The sequence below is a fragment of the Ornithodoros turicata genome, chromosome 1 (assembly GCF_037126465.1).
Source record: "Ornithodoros turicata isolate Travis chromosome 1, ASM3712646v1, whole genome shotgun sequence".
NCBI lineage: Eukaryota > Metazoa > Arthropoda > Arachnida > Ixodida > Argasidae > Ornithodoros > Ornithodoros turicata.
The window spans coordinates 26,687,944-26,711,844 of record NC_088201.1 but is presented as its reverse complement, the minus strand read 5'-3'; the positions used below and the strand labels follow the sequence as shown (position 1 = coordinate 26,711,844).

Here is a 23,901-nt window from a genome sequence, read left to right as displayed (position 1 = left end):
TCTCCAGTGTTGGCTACAGTCTCCCTGGTACAGCACTCACGAATAGCGGATCTACGCGCGGAAGTTGCGCGCCTGAGGGAGTTAGCACGTGGGTACGTGGAATCCTTACTGTTTCCCGTCGCTCATTGACACCCCGGTGTCACTTCTTCCGATCACCGTATACCCGTCCAAATTCGTCTCCTGCCAACGACTCCGGCATATCCTCTTACCATCGCAAGTTTTGCAACCGTGCCTGACGCTGTACTACGCCGTGTTCCTACAACACACGGAACAGGGAAACTACACCGCCCTGCACCAATGGCGTTGTGCGCTGTAGAGGCTCATGACGACCACAGTCACCCCCGTCAGATTCCTAATCGACACCGGTGCAGAAGTTAGTGTCCTCCCAGCAACGCGAGAGGATGGTCGCACCTCTCCAACCGGACACTTACAGGCAGTAAATCACAGCCCCATATCTACTTCGGTCAAAGATCCGCAACTCTCAACCTCGACCTACGGCGTACTTTGCGGTGGATTTTTCTCCTGGCAGACACATCATACGCTTTCCTGGGAGCGGATTTCCCCTTACTTTGGCCTTCTTATTAATATGCGCCAAAACACACCGACACTGTGACTAGCCTAGCCATTCAAGGCACCACCTGCAGCACGTCATCTCTGAACCTTACATTGTCATGTACAGAGATCCAAAGTCCATACAAGAACCTTGTACAGCAGTACCCCCAGCTTGACCCGCCCAGACAATCTCCTACCTCCAGTCAAGCACAATGTGACGCAGACACAAGGGGGGGGGGGGGGGGGAGACCATGCACTGCACCCGTTTTCGACGGCTTCCACCCGAGCACCAACGCATCGCCCGTCAGGAATTTCAATTCATGTTGGAGTAGTGTACTATAATACATCCATCATCCAGTGCTTGGTCCTCGGCGCTCCACGTGGTCCCCAAACCCACACCAGGCGACAGGTGGCCGTGTGTGGATTACCGTGTTCTCACCGCATCGCAGCTTCGGATACCCTATCCCGCATACTGAAGATTTTTGCTTCGAACATATCGACGGTGTCACAATCTTCCCAAGATTGACCTCATTAAGACGTATCGTATGGAGCCGGAGGGTATACCCAAAACAGCAATCACCACCCCGTTTGGATTATTTGATTATGTACGCATGCCTTTTGGTCTCACAAACGCTGCACAGACATTTAAACGGTTCATCGATGAGATTATTCGCGGACTGTACCATTCTGTTTCGCGTACCCTGACGACATGGTAATCCCCGGTCACACCCCAGAGGAACACGTTGAACATTTCCGCCTCCTCTTCAACCACCTCGATCAGTATGGTGTGATCATCAACTCCCCAAAACGTTAATTCGGTGTTTCTACCATTAATTTCTTCGTCCACAGCGTCGACGCCCAAGGCACCCGACACTTACCAGACAAAGTTGAGACCTAATTTCTACCGCCGGTTCGTGCATCCATGTTGTAGCCCTTTCACGGCCTGCTGGGTACTACTAAGAACCACGCGACCAGCTTGACATGGAATGACGCCACGTCTGCCGCATTCGTGGTTGCCCACAAGGCTTTAGCCATTGCTACATGTTGCTCATTCACCGGCAACATTGCGGCCTTACTTCACTTGCCGTCGACGCGTGAAACCATGCAGTTGCGGCCGTTTTACAACAGTATATCAGCGACACATGGCAACTCATTTTCTCATGATGACCTTTTTTTTTTCTTGTTCCCTCCCGCCCAACCAAACAAAGAGTGGAAGCCTGTAACGACCGACGAAGAGGAGGCAGAAGAGGAGGACGAGAGCAGGCCTTTGTGAGAACGAGGACACCGAGACCGCGCCTCACTAACGATAAAAATTTGATTGACTTCAACCTTAGAGGGTGTACAAGTGTTCACGGGAGTTCTTTGGATGCGAAAGCTATGTAGTAACGGCCTGTTTCTCTTGAGCAAATGTCTTGTGTACATCCTTCAAGTCGCGTTAGCACACTGGCTAGTGAAAAAAATGAACTTGATCCTAGCTGAGCTTGTAATATAGGCATATTAGCGCGTGTGTGCTACTTTTATTTTGTGGTCCACTCACTGTGTTCTTGGTGTTCTTTCAACGGCTATGCCGCTCAACATCGGCCATTCATGGTAGTACCCACGGCTGTACCACGGCTGTATACAGCTATCGCTGCAAAACAGTGGCTGGCTCGACGTATTCAGGACGACCTGGGGATCATGGAGCACAACTGTTCTTTATCCTGGAGCACAGAGGTCAAAGTAAGAACAGAGACAATAACATCCTCTGTTGTCCTTCCTCCAGCTGGGACGCTTCCTGCTCTTTAGTGACATAGGTATACGCAGCTTATTAGTCTCGTAAGTGGTGACCTGAAGTTGCACTTCATGCTCAGGAGTCATTACGACATTACGCTCGCCCTAAAGTAATCCTGGAGTAATCATCACCTTTTGTGATAAGACAGTGATAGTACTCAAGCCACGCAGCGCACAATTTCGCAGCAAATTCATGAGATGCCAAATTACGCACTTGCACCATCAATGTCAATCAATCCAGCCTCTGTTCCATGTGTGGGGTGCGCGGTGACCTCCATCACATCCTCCTGGTCGTCTGTGGACAGTATGATCGCGAGCGCGCCCTCATGGAAACTGCTCTGCAACGCGTCGATGAACGCCAGTTTGACTTGGCCAAATTTCTCGGGCCATGGTCGAACTCCTCACATCAGATGCAAGGTCTACGAGTTGTTGCTGAGTTCCTCTCCAGTACTCGAGTAATAGACGAACTCTAAAAGATCACCTTTCTATCATCATCACTTTCTAATCCCTTCCACAAGCACAATGGGGCAGTGTACCGCCATAACGGCGGTGAATGACCCACCACATCATCATCCCATTTATGTGTGTGTGTGTGTGTGTGTCAATCAATTCAGCAACTAATTGGAGAACTTGATATCCAAGCCATTGGCCTGCAAAAAATTAACTCTCTGCTCTCATGCAATACAGTCCAGAACCCGTTGTCCCTACAGACACATTAACAAGCTTAAACAGTCACCGCTGCGCTTCTGGGACGCCAAGGTTCAATCCCCTGCCGGAGGCTCGAATCTACCATTCAACGTCTTCAACTTCAGCGTATAGCGCAGGGGTGCCGAACTCATTCGTGTGCGCGGGCCGCATTGAGCCATTGAAGAACTACGCGGGCCGCATACCACGGCTTTGGGGTAGCATGTTTCTGATATAGATGACACAACAGAGAACTTCAAACGACATAAAACGTATATATCTGGGTTACTTAGCGTTGCTCAATCACAGGGTCAGCAATCCTCTTTATTTGCTGTGTCATGACTCATGAGGAAACTTGGCACACCTTGCGTTTAACTATTGCGTCAGCATCGTGTGAAAGTGATTGCGCAATTGCATGCTCAAGGACTGCGTTGAGGTGTTCGTTTGTTAGTTGTGAGCGTAACTTTGATTTATTCAGGTTCATCACAGAAATACCCCTGCTCGCAGACGTATATGTTGGCACCATTGTCTCGCGACTTGAAGCCACGAATTATTATTATTAGACGTATGTTGTACCGAACATGGACAGATTTAAAGATAGACCAAAAGCCAGGGGACATCACGAGGGGGCATAGGGTCTTTGGGGTGACATAAAATATTATACAGTGTTTTGATGGGTTTTAAACACAGCCTTTAAACCCATCAAAACACTGTATAATATTTTATGTCACCCCAAAGACCCTGTGCCCCACATGGAAGAATCTGGTGTTGTATACAGGTTGGAATGTGAACAATGCAGTGCCTGCTACGTCGGAGAAACTGGAAGAAAGAAAGCCACAAGACTGAAAGAACATCAACAACAGATATCAAAACCACCGGCAGTGAATCACCGCACAGAACTTGTCGAGCACGTGCTAAAAACAGCTCATTCTTTTGACTTTCACAATCCAAAGACCGTGGCATACGAGCATATGGGGGGGGGGGGGGGGGTAAGAAATTTTTTGGAATCTTGGCACATTCACCGTAATGATAGCGCATGTAACAGTCACACAGGGCCGCTACCTGATTGCTACAAGGTCATGACTAAGCTATAAGTAGAACTCGGATGGCGTACTTTTTCTTGTTTCATTCTGATGATGATGCTCGAACAGGCATCGAAACGTCATATTACATTTTGTTTCATTGTTACGTCAAGCCAGTGTGTGTAAGTTTTCCTCATGGACAGATTTGTCCGCGACAGCATACGTAGCTTTAGATACTTTAGTCCAACGTAAGAATAAAACGAAGCCGCACCAACTTCAGCGAACTTGTCCTTATCGGTGCGTCGCACTGCGGGTCAATCAGTTCCATTTGTTATTCATCAGGGACGTTGACAACAACAGCGGAAAACGGCGAGCCAGAAACCTCCGTTTCAAGTATGCTGCAGTCGAAGCATCTTTGATCGAATTCACTCGGGATATCACAAAGCCTGCAACTGAACCGGTCCGTTTCTGGTGGCATTGAAGGTATCAATATTACAAATAAGCATTGTAGGGTTTGCTCGGAAGTTTGGGTAGGATTGTACTTGTAGTAATATTAATCGAGAACATGCAGGGCAGGTTTAGAGACTCATCAGCGAAGACCATGAAAGCAACGCCGAGACAGATAGGGAACGTCGAACTTTCAACCCTTTATCATATGATTCACTGTTGATTATGATTAAAGGTTGAAAGCTCGACGTTCCCTTGATGTCTTTGTGTTACTTCTGTCGTCTTCGCTGTTGTCATGTGCCGACTTGCCCCGCTCGTGTCTTAGTTAGAGAGTCAGCGGCTGTTACAGGCCTGTGGTAACAGTTTTCAAGATAAACTGCACGAGTACAGAGCACAATGATAACGCCACGCCTGTTCACGAGGGCCAATTTTTTTTTTTTTTTGCTCGGGGGCCACGCGGGCCGCCACTTCGGCACCTTTGGTATAGCTACTGGCCAATAAGGCATTCAAATCATTCTTATACCCCTGTCACACGGATAGTTTTGAATTATCATTGAAACCACCGGCCATTGAACATGCGTAGCGCCACCAAACGTGTCAACCTGTCAGGGAACATTGGATCCAATGCTCTTTGAAAAGTTGACGCGTTATACGCTCGGTGGCGCAATGCGCATGTTCAATGACTGTTCATTGCGCATATGTTCACTTCACGGGATACGGCGCCAAATGAATGTTTATCAGAGTACTATGAATGACCAGAGCACGGCTACGTGATTAACAGCGGAACTCTCCTTGCTAACCAGAAGCGGCGATACTCCGACGTACAACATCACGACTTGCGTCCTAGAAAGCCTCAGGCGACCACTTCGACTCTATGTTCTTTCGGCACTGCCTTTCTGCACAAGAAGTTGCAGATCTGTCGAACTGCCTCACGTGTGAAGGACATTGACAACGCACATGCTGCTCCACTGCGGACGATATACCACCGGTGACATCTACAACTTCATCCAGACAGAGTTGACACTCGTCTCTTTTAGACGCGCGCGAAGTGTTGGGGCTTGGCCTCCAGCCTCCAGCAGGCCTCCAGCAGGCGTCGATGTTGGCTGCGCTCCCTGCAATTACCATCTTCATCCTAGACAACCAAACGCACAAAACATTCTGGTTGAGTCACATTTTAACGCGGAATATGTCTTCCCTATGGTGGATAATCTGTAAGATTTGTTTTGTCCCGTCGTGTAATGCCTGTCATTGAAGACTGGAGGATGGGACATAGCTTCTCAGGCAGGGGCGGGTCCAGACCCTCGTTTTTTTTTTTTTGGGGGGGGGGGGCGGTTCCTTTGTCGGAGCGCGTAGTGGGGGAGGGGAGAGAGGGAAATCCAATCTATAAACTGTCGTTTTGGGGGGGCGATCGCCTCCCCCCCCCCCCCCACGCATGATCCCCGCCTTCCACACGAACAACATTCCACGACACCGGTACAGGCAGGCGCTCGGCAATAACACGCCACCAACCAACGGCGACAAAATGAAGAACAAGGAGGCTTCATTTAAAAAGAGACTCCCACGTACTCTTGTGAAGACGCCCGTTGTTACCGCAATGTAAAAACGGCATGCAACAGCTCTCTTTAATGTCAGCGCTTCCTTATTATAAAAGGTTACGCCAAAGTAAGGGAATCATCCACCGAGTTTGAATTACCGGAATAATCACCCGTGAAAAGTTCGCTCTAATTGATAGAGGTCTTGGTGCAGATGTCTAGTCGCTCGTTAATTGGACTGCATCGGCCGTTATTTTTCGGATGAATCGAACAGTAATAAAGATGAAAGGCGTCGAGAAGCTTTATTGTGTTCCATTGTATTTGATCACAAGGTAGCGCGTCATCTTTTTTCGTCACTTCCCTTCTTTGTCCGCGTTCGTAGTGCGCTCATGCATTAAGGTCGTCGAGAGCTTCATCAAACGAATAACGAGTGTGGGTGCGCGAGAGCTATGTAATTAGAAGTACGTCGGTACGCTTGAGAACGATCGACGATACTGCACTTAATGGTTATGTTATTCCGTAAATATCCGGAGTAAATAATCGGTTTTGTGCACGAAGAGGAACTATAATTCAAAATAATCGTTCCTTTATGTTGTCTTTATTTCTCCCTTTTCATAGACCCCATTTTATGCGGTAACATTTTCAGTGTGCCGCGTGGCTGCAGCTTCCCCACGCGGATGGTGTGCACGAGGAAGTCAATACACGTAGTGGCAGATCTGTCTTTTTTAAAAATGTCTTCTGCCATGCGCACATGGTGGTACCCTGACGTGACGTCTTGTGTGGTGTGGTATCTTGGAGTTACCCACACCCTACAAACATAACTTCACCGCAGAGCACGCATCCTAGCCAACCATCATCCCGAATGACATCGTTCTCTTCATTGATTTGTTGAAAATGGGAGGCGTACGTTTGTGGCCAATAAAGGCGAGCCAATTGCGACATTACCCCCCTCTGTCTTTAGAGTGCAAGACGTCCAACAGGAGACGATTTCAGAAAATCCCAGTACTCCTTGCGCACGCGTTGCATGCTGGGATATTGCTGGAATGAGGAAGGGAGAACTGTCTCACGTTACGTTTTCGCTTACCTTGACTCCGACAATCGGTCGAGAGAGGGGGAACCGAAACAGTTTGGAGACCTTCTCCTCTTTTGATATCGGCAAGTTCCCATAGTTCAAAGCGGGGCTAAGCTCTCTTGGGGGGGGGGGGGGGGATTTATTGACAGAAAAAGAAGAAAAGAAAGGGGAGAGGTCAGCCATGCAGCTCTCTGGGATTTTCTGAAGTGGTCTAGTATTTGGGGAGTCGTCTCCGGTTGTGTGATGGCATTGCGGCTTTCCGGTGTCTACACACAGTCTCGTTTTTCTTCTTTTTTGACAATTTATGGTGATTGAGGTGATCAAGTTCAGCTCCACACTCTTAAAAATGGTGGTTAATGAAAGGGCTCTTAAAAATGAACTTCACCACACAGCACGCTCCTAGCCAACCATCATCCCGAGTGACATCGTTCTTCGCATGATTTGCTGAAATCGGGGGCCGTACCCCATTTTTGTGGCATTATGCAGTTCATAATTGCCACAAAAATGACGTACGCCCCCCGTTTTCAGCAAATCAAGGAAGAGAATGTTGTCGTTTGGGATGATGGTTGTCTAGGAGCGTGCTATGCGGTGAAGCTCTGTTTTTAGAGTGCAGGAGTCGATTCCACCTGCCTGCACTCTTAAAACAGAGCTTCACCTACACAGTACGGTGAAGGCCAACCACTGCACAGAATGGTACTGTTCTTACTCCTGATCAGAGCCGTCGCGAGAAGAGTTTGCGCCCGGGACAGGGCAAATCTGAAGCGCCCCTCCCTCACTGCCGTCAGAAGCCTTGTAAAAAAATAAGAAGAAATGAAAACGCTTGTGCGTGCGGTTAGGCGCGAGCACACGCACGATAAAGTCGCGGATGCGTTCCGGCGCGGTGCGAGGCGAGAAGTAGCGCACGGCCACCACGAGTCCTGTGGGAAGCTGCACGGCACAGCTGACGCTGGAAAACTGACGTACTTTGGCTTTTATTCCGTCGATAGCGGTTGTAAACTAGCGGGATTCTCCTCCTTACTCCCAGCGCTGAGCGCACATGCGATAAGATTTTGTGCGGACATACGAATGCCGCCGACGACGACGCGATCTCGGGAAAGTCTCCGCTATACAGCTGACGCTGTAAAAGGATCACCTGAGAACGCGCCCGCGGACTTAGCGAGACTTGGCAACTATTATATATCCAAGTTGCCACAAAAAAAAAAAAAAAAAGAAAGAAAAAAAGGCGCACGCCCCACTCTATTGGAATCAGAAGCGATAACTCTATCATTCCTGGCAATGGTTGGCGCACAGCGTGCTAGGCGGTGAAGTGGTGGTGCGGAGTGTGGACTTGATGTGGAGTGGGAGAGCATCTGCATCTAAATTATCTTGTACCTGTATCTGTATGTACGTGTATCTCTGCTGCACTCAGCATCTTCTTCTTCTTCCCCCTCACTGACGACACTTGCGAAAACGCGTAATCAAATTTGAAATGCTGCTGAGAAACTACGCATTAAGAGACAATATCGGAGGCAATTTAGTCGGAGAACAAGCATATTTCTTGCTTTTTGCGCTTCGCACATACGCACTCTTAAAATAAAAAAAAGGGGGTGAATAGACTTGCCGTTGTTGGCCACACGCGAGTGGGCATCGTCAATAGCAAAAAAAAAAAATAGCAAAAAAAAAAAAGGATGAAGGAGTGAAGGTGAGCTATGTACAGGATGAATGAACCCGATGAGACCGAAGTGCACCGCATGCAGTGCAGTGCATGTAGCTAGAGGGGTCTTCACCGCATAGCACGCTCCCAGCCAACTATCATCACGAATGCCATTTTGCTCTCCCCTGATATGTTGAGAACGAGAGGCGTAAGAGGCGAGAGAGGGTATATCATTCCGTGCAATGGTTGACCTTTAGCGCGCTATGTGGTGAAGTCCTCTTTTAAGAGCGCACCCCCCTCCCCCTAAAAACACGTACACCTGAAAAAAAAAAAATATTCCAGATAATATCTTGAGAGGATTTTTGTTTTAGTCGAGCACTCAAAACACCCCAACTCTCACCAGAGAAGGGGGCCAATGGTGGTGGCGTGAACACTTTGCCGTTGTAACACAAGCCACGTCCCTCAATGCCAACAGTAAGTCACTCCATTTTCTTTATTGTTTTCATAAAAATAACGAGCGTATACTCGAGCAGTACATCAGTGGTTTCGGTTCCTTCGAGATGTTCCTTCCTACCGAAGATGTTCCTTTTGGCAGTTTCCATTGGCAGTATCCCGAATAGAAGGCGAGGGATGAAGCTTTCACTGGGCAATCAACCTCAAACTGCAGAAAGAGCACCGCGTATCGAATTGCGCTTCCTCGGGAGGATTTTCTGTGATGCTATGAGGTTGTGCATTCATCAAAGCCGTATAGAAGCCATCAGGCTTATGTGCAGACCTGCAGAAGCAAAACCTGATTCGCACGTTCCTGTGTAGAACTATTTTGACTTAGGCACGTGCGAATAATTATTTTAAAACCGAAGTCGATACCACGTCAGTAGATACATCACCGAAGCGAATAGATACATAGCCAAAGCAAACACAAAACGAATACTTGTATATCCAGACCGGGTACATATACGTATTATATTCATACGGATCAGAACATTAAGTAACGGTACGCCACTTCGTTTTATGCCTTCCCCCGTGCCGTTGTCCGCCTTACCGTTGCGCTTCTTTGTAACTATTAGAACATATTCGGTTTGGAAGAAACATTGATTCGATGGAAAATTCAAATACGATTCGGAAATCGAATATAGAATTGTTCGCTTCGGCGTTCGAAAAATTCGAATCTTCGCACGAGCCTGCATGCTTTTGACCTTTCAGCTAAGGTATAGCTCAGAGTGCACGAAATCGCGAGGAATACCGAGTTGTACAAGTCTTGTTCGTACATGACTCTGAACAATCAACCACGTGACGTACTTTCCTGTACGCGTTGCCACGCATCATGTACTTGAACGCGAACGTTTCATCCCCCCTTCGATGGCACAGGACAATGACCTTCCACGGCTAGTGAAGCCATCGCGTTTGCGCGTTGACGTTTCAGTGTAAGTGTTGTGTATACGCCTGTCTGGAAGGTTGTCGACAGCCCCAAGCAGGTTGCCCACAGCCCACGCCGGTTGGAATACACGCATGGGTGTGGCCGCTGATGATTGTCGTTCCTTTTATAGGCGCTCTTCAGCTGTTGTCGACAGACGACCGTCGGTAGCAAAGAGAGAGAGATGCAGTATAAGGTCGACCTCCGTGTTTTGGGGTATAGAACACGTTTTACCTCATATACCCCGAGAAATGCCAAAAGAATTCGTGACTTTTAAGTCGCGAGACAATGTGGTCACCACGGTGGTCCGTCCACGGAATAACCCTCCCCCCCCCTCAAAGAGCACGGCACACCGTCCCTCGCGGAGGATGTCGTGTCTGAGCAACTTGTACCATGGTACCAGGTTGCCCGAAATCCTCGGAAGATCCCCATGAAATGTTCGACCCCCAGCTACGTTTTGTCTCGTCTTACCCTGGGTCGCTCTGTTTCTAACGAAGAGTATAGATCCTGTATCCTGATCCTGTATCCTGTATAGATCCTATATTGGCAGCTTTCTAGTAAGCGCACATCAACGTTGATGAACTTGAACTTTAAAGTATATCGGTCAACCATCGGCCTTATTGGCAAATCGGATTGATCGACCTGGATGGACGTTTTCTTGCTCACCGGCGGAGCATGCGTGGTGGACCCGGAGCGGTTCGCGTGGTTCGCTTGTCGTTGTTTCAAAAACGAACTCGCTCCTCCACGGAGCGCTCTTTCCTGCTCCGGCGAGGAACCTCGGATTCGGCCGGAACTCCAACAGAGCGCTGCCATCGCTTTGGTTTGGTACATGGAAAAATCAAATCTAGATTTTGGCGCTCATGAAGAGGACCGCCTATACTCCAGTCCAGCTAGAGATTAAATCAAGTAAGTAAACTGATAATTAAGGAGTACAGGAACGAAAAAGGAAATGGCAGACATGGTCGCGTGTCACATCACAGCTAGTACATCCTCCAACTTTGTGTTCTGTATGAAAATGCCCAAACGCCAGCCGGGCTTGGAAGTGTTTTGTTGACCCTTGGTGACAGGAGGGCATTCTTGTCGGGGACGATACAACCAATGGCGGCGCAACAATATCGCCGGGACATTACAGACAGGTCCTTGTTGCACGCCGTAGACACAACTTTGTCGTTTTCCCTCCCAGGCCGTTAGCCCCGTTGTCTCTCCTCCCTTCTGCATCGACTCCGCCTCAATGTGGTTTTCACCCCGCAGGTCAGACACAGACTAGGGTATGCTTCAACCAGCTCGTGTTCCAACTGCGGCATGGCGGCAGGCATTCAACACGTCCTCGTCGACTTCCCTCTATACAGTTCGGAGAGTGCAATGCTCCAGTCCCAACGGACTCGTATAAACAACGAGCCGCTCAGCCTTGTCGCAATCTTGGGTACTTGTTCTAACCCTGTACAGTACCGTCAATGCCTTCTTGACGTCTACTAGCCTGCTTGAACTCCTCTGACCTGAGAGCTTTTGCCATCAATGCGGAGGTGTGACCTTCACAGAACTACATCTCCGGTGACCGACCGGATGAACTACTATCCCCATCAGTTACGACGCACCTGCGTGTGTGATATCTCATTTGCGTGTGTCGTGTGTGTGTGCGAGTGTGTATATGCCCCATCTTTTTCATCGTCATCTCACTCATATATTAACCCACACGCACTGAGGTATGGTACCGCAATTGTTGCGGTGAATCACGTCATCGTCATTCATGTATAGTAGTAGTTGTTGTTGGAAGTGTTTGGCCGGGGGCAAAGCCCGCAGGACCTTCATCGCTCCCAGCGCCCGTGGCTCAGTGGTTAGCGTGCTAGCCATGTCACGTCGAGACTGGGAGGTACCCGGGTTCGAATCCCGGTGCCGGCTGTGCTGTCTGGGGTTTTTCCTGGGTTTTCCTCAGACGCTTTCAGACATATGTCGGCACAGTTCCCCTAGAAGTCGGCCCAGGACGCACATTTCCCCAGGGCGTCAGTCGTGACGTTGCCCACATACGTGAGGCCGACAACGGCAAGCCCTTTCAACATCACCACCACCACCACCTTCATCGCATCAAAATGTCCGCTCTCATTTCGGGCTATAGAATTGCTTGGAGGTGGTGCCGCTGCTGCTGATATCGTCGACAGGACTCTATGGTATGTCCTGTGTCTTCTACAGACCCGCACATGTAGCTTCCTAAACGTATGTATAGTAATCGCCCACTACAGGGCACATTTAGTAGAAACCACCACGCTCTTTCGTCGCCTTGGAGCCACCACGCGTTTTTCGCTAGTGGATTCGGATGGGATTCCTCAGTACCGGATTTGATTGCTCTACAGCTGATTCGGGTGCTCGCTTCTCAGTTTGCCATCAAAGCCCCCCCACATACACTGTTAAAACGGAACTTGACCAGATAATGTGTCCAAGCTATAGGCACCTTCTCCTGTTTTCAACAAATCAGGAGACAGAACAGAGTGTTATATGCTGAAGCTATATACGCTCCTATAGACAACCATCATCTCACGTCGTTCTCTCCTTTGGTTTGTTGAGAAAGAGAGGCGAAACGCCTTTTACGTGACCATTAACGTAACGGTATAAGTGTCACAAAAAAGGTGTACGGCTCCCGTTTTCAACAAATCAGGGTAGAGAAAAATGTCATTCGAGATGATGGCTGGCTACACTCTTAAAACAGAACTTCACCGCATAGCACGCTCCTAGTCAACCGTGACAAAAAGGCGTACGCCCTGTGCTTTCCAGAAATCAGGAATGATAAAGTTATCAGTCTGTGCAACGGTTCTCCTCCAGCGTGCTATTTGGTGAAATTCTGTTTGAAGAGAGTACACTCTTAAAAATAAACTTCACCGCATAGCACGCTCCTAGCCAACCATCATCCGGAATGACAACGTTCTCGCCCCTGATTTGCTGAAAGTGGGAGGAGGAGCCTATTTTGTGTCCATTATGCACGGCACAAAATAGGCTCCCCCTCCCGTTTTCAACAAATCAGGGGCGAGAACGTTGTCATTCGGGATGGTGGTTGGCTAGGAGAGTGCTATGTGGTGAAGTTCATTTTTAAGAGTTTTGGCGTTTTTGGAGTTTTTTGGCTATAGTCGTGACGATGCCCACTTGAGTGCGGCCAACAACGGCAAGCTACCTCGACACCCCCCCCCCCCCCCCTCATTTTTAAGAGTGTAGGGTCAGTGTCAAACGGATGTGCAAAAATTAACGCCATGAGAATAGCATAATTTTTGGAATACAAGCAGTTGGAGACGCTGCCGGCTGGTTTGAAATATGCAGTGGAATATAAGCGACTTATGCCATTTCTGTATCCAAAGTTATACACACAGAGCCAACATACAAACACCACCATCACGCATCATTCCACATTGACGGTTGAGAGCGCTATTATGTGCTTCAATCTGGACTAAATATAAACAAATAAAATATACCAATGATCATACTCGGAAAACGTTCGACTGTTTTGCGAACGATGCGTGGAAAATTAAATTTCGATTTCAGTAATTCCATAGTTTCCGAAATCGATATGTATGTATGTATATCGAGCGAATATCCCTCCGAAAAAATTAGTCGCGAGAATTAAAAACGTATTTCATCTGCAACACGCAGGATCCCGAATGATTATTTCGACCGCAGTTCCGCCTATACCGGGTGTTTCAGTTAAATCCCCGGGCTAAATAATTCGCGAACGGGTGCACCAATCCACGAACTTTCTTTTTTACAAATATCTGTCTGATACCACCTACAAGCTGCACACCGTGTGAATGAGTGAGAGGCGCTCATTATTAAAATAAAAATGCAAATGAGTTTCGTAAAAAAGAGTAACTTCTAAAGCAGGGCGCTGTCGGCATTAAAATGGGTACTACCCCTTTTGGGACCTTCAGTGGAAGCCTTTTAGAGAAAAATCTGCCACCGAAGCGGGTCATTTGTTGCAGTAATTAATTGGTTTCGGTTTACGTATTTTTGTGGCGGCTGGTCGCGGCGAAGCGTAAAAGGGCGTGTTTCATTGGTGTATTTCATTGGTGTATTTCATTGGTGTAAGGACGTAATTCATTGGTGGATAAGGGAGTGAAAGAGCGTCCTTTTACGCTTCGCCGCGACCAGCCGCGACAAAAATACGTAAACCGAAACCAATTAATTACTGCAACAAATGACCCGCTTCGGTGGCAGATTTTTCTCTAAAAGGCTTCCACTGAAGGTCCCAAAGGGGGTAGTACCCATTTTAATGCCGACAGCGCCCTGCTTTAGAAGTTACGCTTTTTTATTTGCATTCGAAACTCATTTGCATTTTTATTTTAATAATGAGCGCCTCTCACTCACTCACACGATGTGCAGCTTGTAGGTGGTGTTGGACAGATACCTGTAAAAAAGAAAGTTCGTGGATTGGTGCACCCGTTCGCGAATTATTTAGCCCGGGGATTTAACTGAAACATCCGGTATAGTATAGCGGTAGCTAATATTTCAGGTTGTCGAATGATCTTCAATACCCAGCGCAACAGACGGTTTGATTTTCCTTTATGCCCGAACGTTATTCTAATTTGCATGCATAGTGCACTGCTATGCATTCGAACAACAAAATACAGCGTTATTTAGTACAGTTTGATGCTTCTCTCTATATAGCCGAGCTTAAATATTTTTCGGCCCTTTTTGCTATTAATACGCCTTTCCTTTTTCCTTTCTTTTTTTTTTTTTATATACCAGGACGATTTTTGATTATAATCGCACTCTCATTCGTGGGCGCCCGAAACGCTATACGTGGCTCATGGTTCGCATAGGATGATACGGAAACGCGCACGAAATCGGGAGAAAAGAAACTTTTACACTGAAAGGAGACCCGAAAAATCTGAAAAGATTCTTGTTATACTCTATGGGGAACAAAAAGAAAGAGGGTAAATTCAGGAGCAATTACATGTTCTAGTTCCTTATAGATTGCCATTTACTCCCCATTTTAGTCCCCAGCGCCGCAAATAATCCCCTAAACTTCGCATAAACTTGCGCGCATTTTGTCCCGAAAGGGACCACTTGTTCTGCCAATCACCCCTAAATGACTAAAATTACTTTTGCTAACGTGAAACTGACTCTTAACGTGTTAACTGAAAAGAAAATGATCTTTTAACGGTAACTAATTTCAGGAGCTAGCATCTGCCTATAGACTCCTGTATACTTCGGGGGGGGGGGGGGGGGGGGGGGATATGTTTATTAAGAAAAAAGAAAGGAAGAATACTTCGATATTGTATGCATTGGGTTCTTCTCCGCAAAGGTGACGTGGATGGTGTACGGTCACTGGAACGGGTTCGAGTTCTTTGAACGCTTCAGTTGAAGGAAGGAAAAAGAAGAGCACAGAGAATAGTATAGAATAGAAGTAGAAAGGAAAATATGGAAACGGGGGGTAGGTCGCGCTGGTGCGACCTGCTGTTCCATGACGCTTGATGTGTTAAAGTACACAGAGAGAAGTATGAGAGGTACGTATAGATTCGCCAATTGCCATTCCAACCCACCAGATGATGCAAAAAGGCAGATAAAAATCGTACGAGGCTTCGAGCACGTTTTCGCGTAGTGCTCTTCACCAGGCGAGAATAATTACATCGCCTTGTCATTTTATATTATTCAGCCCGTTTACGTTTACTATGTATGCAGACTCCCCTTCACTGATTCTGTTGCACGCACGTAAGCTATCTCATTGTACTTGTCATCGTTCTCCCACTAAAACATGATAGGTTTCCAATAAGAAATTAAAATAATTTCGAGCGATATTTTTAATTTCGTAATCGCTTTCTGGACGCGTTCCGCTTCTTTTTATTAGTCGATTTTCTCCACTTTTATATCGGTGATCGACGAAACAGCTAAAAGGACACCTCGCTCTATTTTGCTAGCCCAAGAATAATTGGAGTCTGTTGCATTTTCGTATCGACTGTATAAGCTATTCTATGTTTTTGCCATATACCGGGCGTTTCACGAAGGTCTGAATAATTCCTAAACAGGTGGCGCCATCGAAGAACTTTCTTTTTGGTAAAGATCCTTGGGACGTCCGCCATGAACTGAGTAGTAAGCGGCTCATTTGCATACGCTCACTAATTAAATAAACATCCTCACTTTTAAATTTTACTTCGCACGCTTATGCAACCTCTGTTTTACGTATCGGGACCTTCGGAGAAAAATATTCCAAGAAAAAAAAAAGCGTCGGAGTAATTAATCGGTTTCGGTTTACATATTTCTTGCGCGGAGCAGTGCACCAATATGCTCTTTGGATCAGCTGTCCGGCTGTCAATTTCGTGTTCATCCGCCTGGTTGGAACCCGGGGGTGACGGCAGAAAAGGAACAACCGCACGACCGCAGGAGACGCTTTGGTGTTCCTTCTTCTCTACACTCTTAAAAATGAACTTCACCACATAGCACGCTCCTAGCCAACCATCAGCCCGAATGACAACGTTCTCTCCATTGATTTGATGAAAATGGGAGGCGTACGCCTTTTTGTATCAATTATGACGTACATAATGGTACATAATAGGCTCCGCCTCCCGTTTCCAACAAATTAAGGGCGAGAACGTTGTTATTCGGGATTATGGTTGGCTAGAAGCGTGCTATGTGGTGAAGTTCATTTTTAAGAGTGTACCCCACTAATTCGCAGCGCTTGCAGCGCATTCGTCATCATCCACATTCTTAAAAATGAACTTCACCGCATAGCACGCTCGTAATCTCGAATGATATCGTTATCTGCCCTGATTTGTTGAAAACGGAAAGTGTGCGCCTTTTTTGTGACAATTATGAACAGCATAAGTATCACACAAAAGGCGTACGCCTCCCGTTTTTAACAAATCAGGGGAGATAACGATATCATTCGAGATGATGGTTGGCTAGGAGCGTGCTATGCGGTGAAGTTTGTTTTTAAGAGTGCGTGATAAGAGCACGCTATCTCACCTATGGAACGACAGAACCGCCAGCGCTATTTACCAGTCGCTTTGAGAAGGAATACCAAAGCGTCTCTTGCCACTGTTCCTAATCTTCCGTCGCCCCCGTGCGCGAACCAGGCGGATGAACACGAAATTGACGGCCGGATAGCTGATCCAAAGAGCGCATTGATGCACTGCTCCGCGCAAGAAATATGTAAATCGAAACCGATTAATTACTCGGAAAAATCACTAAGTGTCGACGCGTTTTTTGTTTTTTTTTCCTTGGAGTATTTTTCGCCGAAGGTCCCGATACGTAAAACAGAGGTTCCGTAAGCGTGCGAAGTAAAATTGAAAAGTGAGGATGTTTATTTAATTAGTGAGCGTATGCAAATGAGCCACTCACTACTCGGTTCATGGCCGATGTCCCAAGGATCTTTACCAAAAAGAAAGTTATTCGATGGCGCCGCCTGTTCACGAATTATTCATCCGGGGGACCTTCGTGGAACACCCCAGTATACACCTAGCGGATTGCTTGCGGTCGCTTAAATATGATATGGAACATATTGCCACGCGGAGTATATATAAGTTCTTTCTTGTGTTCGATATCATAGGAAGTGCAGCGCCCCGCATGAGCGGCGCAGTACTGCATTATTGATATGTCTGGAGAACGGCTACTATATCCTGCCGTGTACCGAGGTGATCTATCACGCCGGAACATGCGAGCCAGCATCGAAAGTTCGAGCACAACTAGTACGGTCGCTATGCACTCTAAAAAGAACGTCGATCACCGCATGACACACTCTGCGCCAATCATGCATGGCGCCGAGTGATACAGCTGTGGCTTCTGATCTAAGGAGAGCGAGGGGCGGTTGCCTATTTGTGACAATTAGCATAACTGCATAAGTGCCACAAAAAGGCGTACGCCATCCGTTTTCAACAAACCGTGTTCAGGGAGAGAACGATGTCACTCGGGGCGATGTACACTCTAAAAACAGAACTTCACCGCATTGCGCCAATCATTGCCGCGAACGATAGGATTATCGCTTTTGATTCGAGGAGAGAGGGAGGCGTACGCCTTTTTGTGGCAATTACCATATACCCAAATTGCCGCGAAAAGGCGTACGCCCCTTTTCTCTTCTCGAATCTGAAGCGATAACCCTATCATTCGTGGTAATGTTTGGCGCACAATGTGCTATGCGGCGAAGCTCTGTTTTTAGCGTGTACTGTTAACCACCATTTCAAATTATATCAGTCTGTGTCCTGAATTTGTTGAAAATGGGAAGCGGCGCATATCATGGACACAGTATGCGTGTCGAAGATAGGTGCCTACTCATTTCCAACCAACCACGAGACATGATTATACCATTCAGAATGGTGGTTGGCTATGGGCGTGTTATGCGGTCAAGTTCTGCTTTAAGGGCTACTGACGGACGTCCTCTTCCCCGAAGGTTCTTGTGCGGAACGACTTTCAAAAACTCGCGGCCTCGTGCGCTTTCTTCAAGAAACGGGCCTAGCGGAAAGACCACTCTAGTGCACCTCTCATCTACAGTGTGCCTCCGTCCCATCAGTATCGGTCATCCTACACTCTTAAAAATGAACTTCACCACATAGCACGCTCCTAGCCAACCATCATCCCGAATGACAACGTTCTGGCCCACGATTTGTTGAAAACGACAGGCGGAGCCTATTTTGTGCCGTGCATAATGGCACAAAATAGGCTCCGCCTCTCGTTTTCAACAAATCGGGGACCAGAACGTTGTCATTCGGGATGGTGGTTGGCTAGGAGCGTGCTATGTGGTGAAGTTCATTTTTAAGAGTGTACCTATGCTTCACTTTGAAGTCCTCATCCCCTCTCCCACTTTCCTTCTTTTTTTTTTTTTGTGGCTATAGTCGTGACGATGCCCACTTGAGTGCGGCCAACAACGGCAAGCTACCTCGACCCCCCCCCCTGCTTTAAGGGTCCGGTGTATTATTATCCATATACACGATACTCTGTCGAACTCATTCGTGTCCGCGGGCCGCATTGAGCCATGGAGGAACTACGCGGGTCGCTTACCACGGGTTTAGGGTAGCCTGTTTCTGATGACACAACACACAGAACTTGAAACGACATAAAACGTATACATTTGGGTTACTTAGCGTTGCTCAATCACAGGGTCAGCAATCCTTTTTATTTGCTGTGTCACGAGGAAACTTGGCACACCTTGTCTTTAACTATTGCGTCAACATCGTGTGAAAGTGATTACGCAATTGCAATCTTAAGGACTGCGTTGAGGAGTAAGTTTGTTCGTTGTGAGCGTACCTGACTTATTCAGGTTCATCACAGAAAACGCCTGCTCGCACACGTATGTCGGTACAGTTGTCGCGCGACCTGAAGCCACAAATTATTATTAGACGTATGTTGTACCGAACATGGACAGATTTGGCCGTGACAACATACGAATCGTCAGATACTCTCGCCCAACGTAAGAATAAAACGAAGCCGCACCAACTTCAGGGAACTTATCGGTGCGTCGCACTGCAGGTGAATCAGTTCGGAACGTTGTCAACAACTGCGGAAAACGGCGAGCCAAAAAGCTCCGTTTCGAGTCTCCTGCACTCAAAGAATCTTTGCTCGAATTCATTCGGGAGATAACCAAACCTGCGACTGAATCCGGTCCTTTTCTGGTGGCATTGAGGGGGGCACCAGTGTTACAAATCGGCCATGTAGGGTTTGCTCGGAAATTTTGGTGGCAATGTACTAGTAATATTAATCAAAAAAAGATCAGACGCAGGGACAGGTTTAGAGACTCATCAGCGAAGACGATGAAAGCAACATAGAGACAGACAGGGAACGTCGAACTTTCAACCTTTTATCATATGATCAGAAAGGTTGATTATGGTTAAGGGTTGAAAGTTCGACGTTCCCTGGCTCTTTTTGTGTTAATTTTGTCGTCTTCGCTGTTGTCATGTGGCAACCGGCCCCGGTCGTCTCTTACCCCCGAATTCATAGATGTGACTTGACTTGAAGCCGCATTTTGACTTGTGCAAGTCTGCGCCAATACGTATCCTCGCTCAAGACGGTTTGCGTCTTTCATGAACCCTCCCGCTGGCTTATTTCGTCAAGTCGCAGTCGCTGCGTCTGGGAGCGAGACTTTCGGTCAAGTTCGCACTCAAACTTTGCTTTGCAGTATGAAAACGCGACATGTCTTAGCGTCAGGACTTATAATATGTGTCACACCTGTCATCTGGCACCAACACTCGTGCAACATCCCTGTAAATAAATTGTTGACGCATCAGCCCATGTAAAGCCAAACCAAGGCAAAATACTGAGTGTCATGTGGCTCCCCGAAGCTGTCGTACTGGAGCGTTATCCAAGTCGGGTCCAACAAGGTAGCCCGAGCGTTGACTTGAAATTTTCACCACACGTGTCAAGTCGAGCTCGCCGCGCAAGAACGCTTCAAGCTGAGCAGGTTTCTGAGGTGTCTCAGGGTTTCGCGTCCCAAAATTTTGCAGTATGCTGTCTCACCAACTAGCTCAACTTTCTGCGCTTGTTCAGTTTCTGAGGTGCATTGACACTCTTCCAAGGCATCTGCAAGTCAAGTCGAGATCAGGTCACATCTACACGTATTCGGGGGTAGTTAGAGAGTCATCGGCTCTTACAGGTCAGTGGTAAGAGTTTTCTATCACTAATTAACGTAAGATAAACTGCACGAATACGGAGCCCAATGATAACGCCACGACCGTTCATGAAGCTTGGGCCGAATATTATTTTGTTTATTTATTTATTTTTTGTTTTCCTCGTGGGCCACGCGGGCCGCATGGCACTGCTTCATAACATTATATTATAGCTTCTGCAAGAGCGTGCAATTCTAAAAAAAAAAAAAAGAAATGGAAACCTGAGACCAAGGAATTTTCGCACTCACTTTCTGTCGGTACCTCGCTTTTCAGTACAGCATTTAACACGTACGTTTTTCAAGCTTGTTCTATGGAACCAGAAATAATGTGCACCTCGAAATGAGGTAGAATTATAGCGAATCAATACAGAAACTATACAAGATATAATTCTGAAACTGAAAAGAAATCAGCGAGAAACTTCATTGGGTAACATTACTCCTGTTTGCGCCACCGCCGCTCCAATCAGGACATTTTCACTACAGAGGCCAATGAAACTTTTGGATTTTATTTTTGCTTACTAACTAACACTGAGTTTCCAGAGAGCTCATGACATCACACTTTCCACGCACTATTTTCAAGTACCGAAGTAGTGGGCTAAATGGTGGTGCATAGTGGAGTGACTTCTTATTCCTATTGGAAAGAACAAGAAGGACACGTGATGTCCTGTGACTATTGTGTGATCTCGAACGCGATTAGTATCGGCATAAGACATCGCAGATCAGAAGCCCCTGAAACGCTACTCATCGTGTGGACGCAGAATCACGTTTTGCTAATAACGTTAAGTAAGAATGTGTTAACGTGTTCCGATATAATAGAAAACATGCGCAGTTCCAGAACAGCACTAGAAAAACACAAGAAGAACGAGAAAAAAAGAAAAAAACAAGGAGACTTTCGGCATTCAACCATGATCAGTACCGCCTGAACAGATATGATTGCACCGGAGAACCATAACAAATACATGATGTCCTCGCATGAATTATTTAGTTAGTGAACTAGTTTAGTTAGTTGAAAGTAACTGGAGGGACCATTTGCTGTCCTCTCTCACCGAGAGTTTTGCAGCCGTGGTATCCTCTTCGGAAGGCCTAAAAAATAAATGCCAGTTTAAAAAATCAGCTCCTTGAACGTTACGTGAAACACTTTCCACATGGAACGGCTCACTTATCCCGCACTTATAATACTTCTGGAAGGGAGACGGAAGTTTGGACACCCGTCATTGATGCACCAAGTGATTCCCAAGTAGTGAATGTCTTTTCCCATTGGGATGCGTACAGAGGAAAAGCATCTTTGACTGAGATGTACCGGTTCTTTTCACTTAACCTTTTCACTGTCGTTTCCTTCTTTCGATGTGTGGCGTATTTTACTGCTTCTGCAGCAGCCGTGGTAGTGCTTCGCTGCGTTATCGTCAGACGTGATATGTGTGTGTATTCCCTTGTACAAAGCCTGAACGTCCCCGTGAATGGCTGAATCCATATGAATTCAGTCTGTTTGCGACACATGTATATTGGCTGCCGCGTCGAAGGATATATCAGCATGATGGTGACCTTGACTAGGCTTATTGATAGTCACCACGAACAACAACATCACGATCAAATTGACTCGGTACATCCTGCATGTGCCTATTTGTGTTTGCATATTGACGAGCATGTTTTACGATCACTTAAAGGAATAATAGCGAGTAACGCCACCCTGTTTTCCAATCATGAGCACAATCTCATTAATACTGAACCGTCAAATTTTACTAAATTTACGAGCGACGAATGTTATTTCTTGCTTGGTTTTACTTTTAAAAAATAAGCTCAGCAGACCAAATGCAGGTTGTGATTAAGATTGCATGTACTACGTATAATGAGCTGAAGTATCGCGCCTGGCGACAGTGCAGCTCATTATATTGTCCGTTAGAAACCTGGAAGAAGTAGCAGCAAACGGCCCTTCTTCCTGAGCAGTCATTTAAAATATACTTTAAAGAGCACGAAAATTGAACGGTTCCGTAAAATCTACCAGTGTAAACAGTGATGTTTTGCAATTCGCCCCTACGATATACATTTGTTATCAAGCTCACTAGTCTACAAAATGAAAGACGTCGGTACTCACCGGTGTGAGATCCTTCTTCAAGAAAGGCGAAGGATTATCTGCCCGATGAGATGTCACGCTTTTCTCGCAGCACGCTGTTTTCCCCTTGCCGGTTTTCCGAAATAATTCCTCCAGTTTCGAACGCAAACCAACGCACAGTTTTCCGATGCGATAGACCGAAATTTATTAGCGCAATATTCTCCTACTCAAAGATCAAAAGACGCCAGGGGCATGCAGACGACCCGACTGCGCCTTCCGCAAGGCGACACTGCGATAGCGTCACGTGAGCGCTAAAGCGCTTCATGACGTCACCCTGCACGTGCACCAGCTGCGACGATCCTAGCGGCGAGCTGAAGAAGTTAAAGCGAAGGGATAAAAGGAGGGAACTATGCGGGTCGATACGGAACAAGTCGATGCTGCAGCATTCGAAGAAAGAAGGCGATCTTTTCGTAACTTGCAGTTTCTGTCGCAGTGTTGCTGGGCAGTGGGTGGCGCATTTTACGGGTAGCCTTCTTTCTGCAGGGCATGCAACAAAAGGATAAATCTCCGTCTAATATTCGCGGAGAGAAAGCACGCAATTCCTTCTCTTTCTGGTTATGTTTTCTGCAGAGGAACTCGAGTTAACAAGTCGGGATTGCTTTGTTTTGTTTTTCTATCGAATGAGTGTTAGTTCTTATTTCATTTGGCTTGGATACGCTGCTCCGCATTTGGGTAGATGATTACTGTGAAGGATACGCAGTTGAGTAGTGTGTGGACCTCAAGTAGTCGTGTGTCTGTCTCTCTGTCAATGCCGTGAATACAATAGAGAGTCCAAGAAAAGCACAATACGATTTTATTGAGCTTGCACTACACGTGACTCGACAGTGTAGCTTAGAGACATTGTGCACGGTTCTGCTACCGATGCGCTTCTTTGCTGCTGCTTTGCGCGGAGAATACTTGAAAAGAAAAAAAAAAAAACTAACTGATTGTATTTTTCCCTTCCTATGATCCCAGCATAGTTTGCTCTGTGCCGTTCACAGTGATCTTGATAGCTCCATACGCAAAGTGCACCCATATAAAGCACGTGCCCCCGATGTGGAACAGCGAACACGCGTGCAAACCCGTGCAGCGCGACGTTGCTCAATGTCAATCTCT

The 23,901-nt window shown here is 46.9% G+C and overlaps 1 protein-coding gene across 2 annotated transcripts in view; it reads right to left on the bottom strand.

The window, feature by feature from the left end:
• The window catches only part of LOC135377730 (ubiquitin-conjugating enzyme E2Q-like protein 1), a 66,013-nt gene extending 43,007 nt beyond the window's left edge, over positions 1 to 23,006 (bottom strand). For both annotated transcript variants that reach the window (XM_064610364.1, XM_064610365.1), the window contains exon 1: positions 22,789 to 23,006. The gene's annotated coding sequence lies outside the window, so the exon portion shown is untranslated. The remainder of the gene's footprint in view (positions 1 to 22,788) is intronic.
• Between the last annotated feature and the right edge of the window lie 895 nt (positions 23,007 to 23,901).